At 32.6% G+C, this 10543-nt stretch overlaps 1 long non-coding RNA gene across 1 annotated transcript in view; it reads left to right on the top strand.

The window, feature by feature from the left end:
• The window catches only part of LOC108764665 (uncharacterized), an 18831-nt gene extending 9773 nt beyond the window's left edge, over nt 1–9058 (top strand). Inside the window, exons 2-3 of the long non-coding RNA XR_001940289.1 lie at nt 7346–7351; nt 9006–9058. This is a non-coding gene — a long non-coding RNA (uncharacterized LOC108764665). The remainder of the gene's footprint in view (nt 1–7345; nt 7352–9005) is intronic.
• The last annotated feature ends 1485 nt before the right edge of the window (nt 9059–10543 follow it).

Below are 10543 nucleotides of genomic sequence, written 5' to 3'. Positions count from 1 at the left end.
GAATCATACAAGCATTAAGATCCAGCTAGACCGTGTAAAGGCTTTGATTTCTATAGTTTGTGTTATCACATGTACGGTCCTATAATATATTATATTAATGATTATTTTATTGGTTTTATTAATAAAAATACATAATAAAGAAAGGCTCAAATAATTCAAATAAAACAAAATAAATCAGAAGAGCTACGAGCCAAAACAAAATAAATTTTAATGTACGTATGATACAGTTGACATTAAGTAAAATAAAAGTGAAAACAAAATAAAAATATGTCTACATCAAAGAACGTTTCGACCACCTTTATTTTCAAAGTTATAAACAAGTATGTATATGAAAGCGGTTGACTACAATAGATTAACATAGATCATTAATTATAGAAGTATAATGAAAATTATTAAAAATAGACCTTCGTTGTTCAGGCCTGATTTCAGTTATATGTAGTCGACGGAAGGTAGATCCTGGATTTACGCCAAACATTCAAATATCGCTGAGTATCCAACAATGATTAGATGTAGTTGTCAAAAAATAAATCCTGGATGTACGCCATGGTTCGGTTACAAAAAGTATTCGCCAAATATAAAAAAGTCGCTGATAATGCTATTAAGTAAGCCGAAGTAATAGTCCTTCTTACAAAATCCGGATTCTACAGTATAAAATTGAATATCTGACCCCAGGCATCGATGTTACTATTGTTTCCTAATGGTATTTTATGATTCATAGTAAATTTTTTAAATTAAAACCTAGATAAAAATCAAATGTGAAAAACATCAACACAGATAATCATTAAAATATATTAAGATAATGCATTATACCTTTGTTATAAAGAAAAAAAAATATTTAGAATTTTGTGCATGTAATAAAAGTTACTTGATGCATGAAAAAAGTAATTTCTGTTTCTGCACTCGTGTACGTTCCGCGAAAATCAGCATGTAACGAACGATTCAATGCTTATCTGTTTATAGAATTTTACCACGCGGCCACATACATATATCTGTTATAGTTTAAGAAATATTGACGATGTTACTATTGTCCCGTGTTACTTTTGTCCCCGGTCTCCCCTCCTATTATAGAACCGTATATGTGAATAATTATAGAAATCAAAGTCTTAAACGGTCTAGCTGGATCTTAATGCTTGTATGATTCTTATGTGAATTTATATACTGCGTATGTAATCCCCAGATACTTAATTTATTAAGTATTATTTACTATGTTTAAAGTAAACGAACTATATCAGTGAAAACTTTGTACTGTCTACTATCATGAAAAAAATATTAGAAATCCGAAATATTTATATTTCGTATTAAAAAATGAACTTTTTTAAACCCTTGCATTTTTGCCGTATATCCCATAAGGGTGGGACATATGGCTACTAATAGGGGGAGAGGGGAAGGGTATGTATAGCTCATAAAAAATTTACAAATAATGCATATAAATAAGACATAAAATGATACGATAACTTATAAAATGCGTTTATAAAGTTTTATTAAGGAATAAGAATGATAAATATGAAGTAACAAATAATAATTACAATCTTCCCAGACGTATTACAAGTGTTATGACACGAGGTACACATTTCATGTAATGCGTTTATTGTATTTAATGCACTGAATTCAATCTGCGCACTTTGTATGATTTGAGCATTTTCCCGCCTGTTAAAAATGCCATATATCCCAAACAAGTGGGATATACAAGACAACAAACTAAAGAAAGAATACAAGAGCAAAGTACTTGTATTTTAATACACACACAACATACTTTACTATTCCTCTACACTCATGTATCACGAAATAACTACTAAGTCTTTTGCACGCCCTACAGTAATCATTTTATGTTGATTATAATTTATGATGGCGCTACTTAACACAGTGACAAATCAATTCAACTCACAATAAATTCATTAATATTAATAGTAAGAAACTGAAATCATAATACAATACTAACATAACATAAAGGCATATAACAGAATAGTTGCGGGAAAATTACCGCCACTCCTTCTATTTTTTCTGCGGCGTAAATCCCAGCGCGGCGTATTTATCGGAGTTATCCTATATTAGTACTTCTGAACTTGCAATGACAAACCTATAAAAGTTTTAAGTATACAAAATAAATAATAATAAAATTATGTCTAATAAAAATTACGTAATATATCTACACTAGTAGATATCAAAGGGGCAATAGAAGCTCAATCCGATAAATTAAATAACTTTATTTGTTATTTTTAATTTTCATGTGTGTCAAGATGTTAATTAATCCATTTCTGTATATAGTGTCAAAGTAAATAATTCATATTGACGTATGCATTTAGTAAATAAATTAAATTTGAATCAAATGCAATACATTTGTTGAAGTTAAATTGTTTAACTCTATAATTTTAGAATTATTATCCATTAAATTTAATGACATGTTGAATATAGGAACAGTGGCGACCTATAAAACTGATTAAAAATTACTTGAATTTACAATTTAATTTGACATTATGAGTTTAACAGTACAGAGTTCTAATGAAATGTATCTTATTATAGTCTCCTAGATTGTTATTTTACGATGGCAATAATTCATGTGTAATTCTTCAAAAAAATGGAAACGATATCTCACGATTTATAGTTTCGTATTAATCTTCACGCAGAGCCAGTGCTTCCGTAAGCTATTTCGTCGCTGCAGTTAACATGTTAAACGATCTATTATCAACGAGTAAACGATTTTCAATCTTTTTCTACCTTCGCGCGAGATATATGCATGCGAACCTTGTCGATGGCCATTGCATTGATCGAGCACGTATTTTTCGTATGCGAGATAAGTCGCGGTGCGGTACGCAGACGAAGCACGCTGGGGGCTTTCTTTTTTCATAAATCTGCATACGCGATCCCTGATTTCGGATATCGAGAGTGCTTGATAAAGTCTCTCTCGAATTTCTCCTCCACACCTGCCATGGTGTATACAACCTGGTTGTAGCCCGCGAGCGAAAAGTATACATCGCGATAAGGCAGGATTTATACTGTCCAAGTACTATCGATTGTTCGGCTATTCTTTCCCAGGCTATTTACAAAAAGATCTATTTATTGTTGTAGTGTTAAACAAGACACTTTGCGAAACCATGAATTGTGCAACACCGATAATTGATATATAACCTGTTTCGGAATAAAGTACGAATCTCTCAGACGAGAGCTATCTTGCTTCTATCCTATTTTATTTCGTCAACAGTTTCGACGTGAAACGTAATTGCCGTTTCGAAATTAGTTGATGCTCTATCAGAGAACGCTTTCATATCGGAGATGGATAAACCGCATAAATCGAGATTATATAGATGTTGTATAAGTCATTATAGGTGCTAACGTGGTGTTTTATGATAAATTATATACAAGGAATTTTACGACCTACGATAATGCATTTATATATATAAACATTTATATTACATTAACCTCTTTACTTGAATATCTATTCTCTGGTTGTTACACAAAGGATGGATATCAATAAGTTCTTTTTACAGAAGTATTTCTAACATGCGATGACTTCGAAAATATCTTTGCAAGTGAAAATATCATTACATGTCCTTTCGTAAGTGCTTATTGTAAAAAAAATCAGATCGCGAGTTGTCCCCATTGATATAAAAAAACGTACGATTTCACGATCTGTGGTGAGACATGCTAAGGATTTTTCAGCAAATCTCAATCGTGAAAAAAAGAGAAAGAAATAGGAAGGCGAGAGAGAGAGAGAGAGAGAAACCGATGGAAGTAGCCGTGGTAACGCCGGAAAAACTCAATCTAGGCATAAATCATGGGATATCGATTCCACTGCCAACTTTCCTCGCAGCCTCGGCCCGACGTATCGGAGATTCATCCTGTGACGCGGCAATAACATCTCTCGCCGGCATAAAAATTCAACTATACATCAAACTGTCATATATAGCACCGTATTTGTACCTATCTCGCTGATATTTCCTCCGTTTCCTACCGAAACCCCGCGTGCAACGCTCGCTCCGTTTTCTCTCTGTCATCCTCGCGACGGTCACCATCGCGGTACATACACGGGGTGTTCCGGAAGCCAACGTCGTGTTAACAATCAATGGCGATTCTATCGTTATTATTTATCTATACACCAATTCGAAAAATTTATCATTAAGTCTGTGATGCCTGTTTCTATAACCAATGTAGATTTGTCATTAAGTCCGTAATGCCTGTTTCTATTAATCTAAATTAACTGTAATCTTGCTTTAACTTCACTTACTTTTTATCTTTCTCTAATTCTAAGAATTAGAAAAGAATAAAGAGTAAATTAATTTTATATAATACATTGGTAAAAAAAGGGACATGAGTTGTAGAGCACTAACTACATATATGTATAATGCGGTGTTATTTTCCATTACAAAAGATATCGATATTTTTAAAAATAAAACATCATTCGGTTATTCATACGAATTTATGTTCATTTCGCAATATTAATTAGCGAATTTTCTTAATTTATAGAAATGGAAAAGATATTAATTATTTAAGCACTGTTAGTAATATGTTATATACGATATAAAGGAGCTCGGTTTTTAAAAAATAGTTTTTCTCATTCTTATCAATTTTTTCAACGCTCTTAATAGAACGAAACATTTTTTGCGTCAATATATTTTTTTTCACAGTATCGTCGACGCGATGCAAGTATCTCCCGTTGTGCCGTCGTTGGGACACCCAGTAGCATTGGAAGGCAGGAAGCGAAAAGGAAGAACTCGTCGCTTTTACCTCCCCATCGTTCGCCACAATTTTTCTTCGATCGTCCGCTCCTCTTCCCCCTTCTTGCAGCCACCCCCTTCGCTTCCTCGCAGCACCTTCTCTCAGCAGCGATTTTCCGCATTCGATATTTGCGATCTCAACTTCAGATATCGAGAATTCCCAGAGCGGAAGTGCCGCTTGATCGTACTCTCAGTGACACACTACTCGGTCTCTTTTCCCCATCAACCCCTCCTGCGGTACAATCTTCTCTCTTTCTCGTCCTCTCTATACTCTCTTTTTCCCAACTGCTGGCGGTAGAGCTGAGCCTCTCGGCGGGATTCCGCGCGCGAATGCGAGGACTCGTGTGAGCCCAAAGTGGATCGATTCGTCGATTTGCACGGTGAGGGATTACGACGTGGCGAACGGGCGGGCACGCCTCGGCGTGTTGTTTTGCATGCGAGCTCGTGTTGCTCGTTTGTTGCGCTTTGATTCGACAAGCGGGCGGACGGGCATGGGTACACGGTACTTCGTCTCGATTTTGCTTTGTCCGAATGCGCGCTGCTAGCATTGAGATTTTCCCACGAACGTGACTCGATGATAAGTGAATTTCGTTCCGATTCGAGTCGCATTGAGATTTGGATACTGAGGAACGTGATAAGGCCATATCGATTTCCATAGAGAATCATGCGCGTTCACCAATGCACGGAAAAAGACTCGCAATCGAACGAATGATGTTTTGCGCTCTACTTTGAAACGTAATGCATTATAAAAAATTGTGGTGAATGTAATGTAACTGTAAAATCTCAGATACCTCGTGCTTAATTCACTGGGTATTGATCTGTAGAATTGCTAATCTGTAGAAATTTGGAATACTACAAACTGATATACATAGACATTATCGGCCAGTTATTTACGAGTATAATTGTATATAATATATTACTGCAATTTTAAATACATCTCCTCAAAAGATTCATAATTAAAACTAACAATTTTTTACTAAGGGGAAGAAAAAATTAACATAGATTAATTTCTTAAGATCTTCTACTAACAAATACTTTACACTAATCTTAAAAAATCATGTTACGTTGTCAAGGCTAAAGAGATTTACTCTTACAATTAGAAAGATACTTACTCTTTATTGACCAAACATAATTTTCAAGTCACATAGGCATTAGTTTTTTTTAATGTCTTCTTCTCCATTTGTTAATTTTGAATTTATCCACCTTATTTCTGTACATGTATATTAAATATTTTTGTACCACACTAAAAATAGAACAATAGAAAGCTCTAGTTTATTTATTTTTTTTTTAATTTAACACAAAACGCTAATAAAAATTGAATATTTAATTCGTATTATGAATAATTAAGCAATTAAATCAATAATTTTGCAAACAATTCGAATCAATATTAACAAAATTCTTTATTATAGGTATGTATAATATCTTAGAGTCCGATTAACATTTTAATCTTATTAATTAAATATCATTAATGCCAGTTAATTTAGTGTTTTAAGGATATTTTGGTTATACGATATCAACTAAAAATATCAGTCGGTCAGTCAGAATAAGCTAATATCAGCCAATATCATTCCAAATATTTTGATGATATTATACATGTATATAGCCCGTGAATATGCTTTGAAATTAACAAAAGACAAAACAACAAATAATTTTACTTATAATGGTTTTATAGAGCAAAATGACTATATTTTTCGGCAGTTTTAGGTCAATAATCTTTAAACGAATAAGTGAATCTAAATAAACTTTTGCATAAATATTTATTACTGTTTAATCGGTATAAAATTATATTAATTATTATATAATATATATCAGTTAAAAATTTGATTTAATTCTTAATGTTACTTTCTCATCAAATTTACAAATAAGTACTACAAAATATTTTATTTAACATAAGATTTTACATAAGAATCAAGACTTTCTCTCTCTCTCTCTCTCTCTCTCTCTCTCTCTCTCTCTAACAAAAAAATTAAATAATTTAATTCAATAAGAGAACTGTACTCAAATTTTACACAGATATTCAGACTTAATAATAGAATAATTTACGAAATTGTTATACTTTTAGCAATGTTTTGAGATGCGATACCGTACAGCTTTGCCAGTTTTAAATTTTTTATACTTTAATTTAACAAGATTCTTTTCAAACATATTAAAGACTATATCTCCGTTACATTCGTTGTTTCTCTTTTCACTTTCTTTTTGTCTTTCTTCTTTGGATTCTATGTAATGTATACAATGTATATACATTGGTTTTGCAGTCATGCGCGTCGATCAACCCCCTCGCAGTTTCGCTATCTCTAATAGTTTATGTGGGATGCGCAAGTTGGATCGGTTTCGCGAGTCACGCCGTATATCTTTAACGGTCGAACGCGGGCAAATCATGTTGTCGATGCGAACACTCCTTTTACTACAAGCACGTTGTTGCCAGTACGAACCCATAAAAGTAGTTGGCCTACGTCCAGACGCGTTCCGCTAGTGCGAACTTATTGTCGACGACGACAAACGAAGGCGAGAACGACGGTTTGGTTGCCTTTGTCGGAAGTTGACCATCCCGAAATCCGCATTGTCGTACTAACAGAGAAAGAACACGGACATAATTCATGTCCGCGTTAAGAAACATCCGAAATTGGATCGAGTTAAAAGTTGTGCAAGAAACAAGACGCCCATCATGCCATTTCTCAAATATCTGTCGAAAAATTAATAACAATGTTTTCTTATATTTTTCTCTTGAATGCGTTTTATTTTTTTTCATTTAATCTTCGGAAGACGTACTCTTAGGTCCGGTTTTTCATTTGCTGGTTAACTTGTGATTAGACTTAAGGCAATGTTAAAGCCTTCTGTTTTACCCACATTTCCATTCGGTGAAAAATCTCCGAATTGAATTTACGGATTGCAAAAGTATTATTACATAAATTAAAGTACGCACAAGTAGGACCTTAGCTGTACTGGATTTTGTGAGAAAATCGAAAAAAAGTTAAAAAATTCACTTACTTTTGGCTCGTACAGCTGTCACCTCAGATATATATTTGCTTGATATAAGAGTTTTAGAGTCCATATCTTGAAAATAAGTGCAGCTGAGATTACATTATTGGAACGAATGATACCGAGTTTGTAGAACTAAGATTGAAAATCTAGAAAAAAAGTATCGTCTCACCGAATGGAAAGTACGGTATACAGGTGCTTTTGCGAAGACTGGGACTGTCAATAGAGCCGAAATTCCGTGTAGCAGTAGTTGCGCGGTCTTGCGATACATGGTGCTGGCATATGTTAAATAAGAACAGATGTATGCGTTTGAGTAAGACAAATGATATATATTATATAATATAATGTAAGAAATGAATCAAAGATGTTACCACTATTATCGAATTTGGAATTAAAAAAGTCTGTACTATCGACCTCGATCAAGTTCGGTAATCAGTTTAGCATCCCCCTTAATCTGATGATAATGTAAAAGTTGTATTCTATCTCTCTCTCTCTTCTATCTATGGTTAATCATTAAATTGATATTCAATCATTGATGGTAGTGAATAACTTTTAAAGTCACCAGTAAAATACCATTAGCGATTAATCATAGCTAGATAAATACAATTTTTACATTATCGTGAAGTTAAAATTAAACCACAAATTAATCAGATAATAAAAAACCGAGGAGGACTGTGTCATTTTTGACTCGTATGATATTGTATAATTAAAAAGTGATCACTTCGCATATAAATATATATTAGATATAATAGTAGGAAAAAGCAGTTTTTGAGTTTGATTTTTTATATGACATGAAGAGGAGATATAAATAATTTTTAAAAACTAATATCGATTAGATTTCAAATGACTTACAATCAGTCACTGCCAGCCAAGAATTAATTTATTAAATCGATAAGAGATTATACATATCGTATTTGTACAAATCGCTAGTAATATCGTCCGGGAATCTTGCTAAGAAATTATGATATATTTGAGATATTTCACGTGACAAAGAACATAGGGTACCTTGAAGAATATTTTTAAGATAAATTAATGTAATAAATGTATACTAGAAATTAAAATGTCTATAACGGTCGAAACCATCTTTAATGCTTAAATAATTCAATGTGAATTATATATACACTATATGTATATGTACAAGCATATATACCATATTTATAGTCATTCGAACTGTGCGCCGAATTGATTTTTCGAATTTATCAACGCAATTAAACTACTGTAATAATATTACAAATTAAATTAAATTGATAAGCAATTTTTAATAATTCGATGTTTAATCCGGCATCATATTGGAAATTAAATAAATTTATTTAGTTTTTCAGCACATTAACATTTTTCTAATATGATAACTGATTGAGCATCGAATTCTTAAAAATTGCTTATTAATTTAATTTAATTTGTGCTATTATTATAGTAGTTTAATTGCATTAAAAATTCGGAAAACCAATTCGTCGCGCAGTTCGAATGACTACAAATATGGTATATATGCATGTACATATACATACATGTATAGTATGTATATAATTCACATTGAATTATTTAAACATTAAAGATTCAGCTTCGATCATTATAGGTATTTTAATTTCTAGTATTGATTGTGTTCTCACATGTACGGTCTAAAATAAGATTCTTATTGTTTAATGTAATAAAATCACTCTTCTATACTATCGTAATACATTTATCAGTATCTGTATTAAATAAAATTATTCTATTGACAATAAAATAAGTTCATTCAAAAACATTTGAATTTTTATTTAATCTACAACCTCATTTTTAAAAATATATCATAATATTAAATACTATTTATTTTATTTTGTTAAATTTATTATTTTATATGACGTAATTAGATGTTCTTCATGTAGTGACACAAGTCGATACAAACATCATTTTAACTTTCTTGGCATTCCAATGAATAACAAAGGTAAAACGACACTTGTGTTATCAAATGGAAAGCATTTATTGTTCAAAGTTGCTTTTCTTTGTTTTACATTTACGATGTATAAACATCTAAATATGTCTTTTACAAAAATGTACTTACGAGATATATTCAGTAAAGATCAAAACATTCATAGCACTTAAAGCCTATTCTACAATAGCATAAGCGTACACTCGGAAAAAAGTTTTGTTGATATGTGACCAACACAAACCTTTATATTCTAACCAAAGTTTTTGTTAGAATATGTGACTAACCAAAACTTTTATGTTATCCTAACAAAAATTTGATTAGCATAACCAAATTTTGGTTAGGACAACGAAAAGCTTTTTGTTGATCACATATCAATAAAACTTTTTTCTGAGTGTATAGCTGTAAGTGGTTGTAGTTGCAAGAATTGACCAATCACGATAGAATATTCTTCTCATACTCCACTTGATTGGTCAATTCTTACAACTATAACGACTTTATATGATTGTAGAACGAGCTTATATGATTGTAGAACGAGCTTAATGTACCCTAACATTTCTCGAACGTACTGCTGCCGCCGTATTACGTCACCTAATCTGTCGTATTCACGTTGACTACGTTAGTGTAACACGATAACGAATGCGCAACGTTCATCACTGCGTATTATATTAATTGCGAGGAATCTAACGACATCGCGTCGATGTGTTGCACTCTAGCTCATCGATTACATATAATTTGATGCAATTCGTACTTCATTAACACGCGCGAGCAATCGTGATCGCTGATCGGTTCGCATTGTGGTGCTCGTTAATAAAAGTGATCTGACATATGATGCTGTGTCGAGTTCGTCGCTATGTATCGATCAGCAATTTCGCTTTTTCACCATCACTCGTCGCGACATTGTGAGCTATATTGCGTTGTGTAGCATCGAGCAACGTCATCCGGTCAA

The sequence above is a fragment of the Trachymyrmex cornetzi genome, unplaced genomic scaffold, assembly GCF_001594075.2.
Source record: "Trachymyrmex cornetzi isolate Tcor2-1 unplaced genomic scaffold, Tcor1.1 scaffold443, whole genome shotgun sequence".
NCBI classification, from domain to species: Eukaryota; Metazoa; Arthropoda; class Insecta; order Hymenoptera; family Formicidae; genus Trachymyrmex; species Trachymyrmex cornetzi.
Note: the sequence above shows the minus strand (reverse complement) of the source record. Positions and strands in the feature narration are given on the sequence as shown.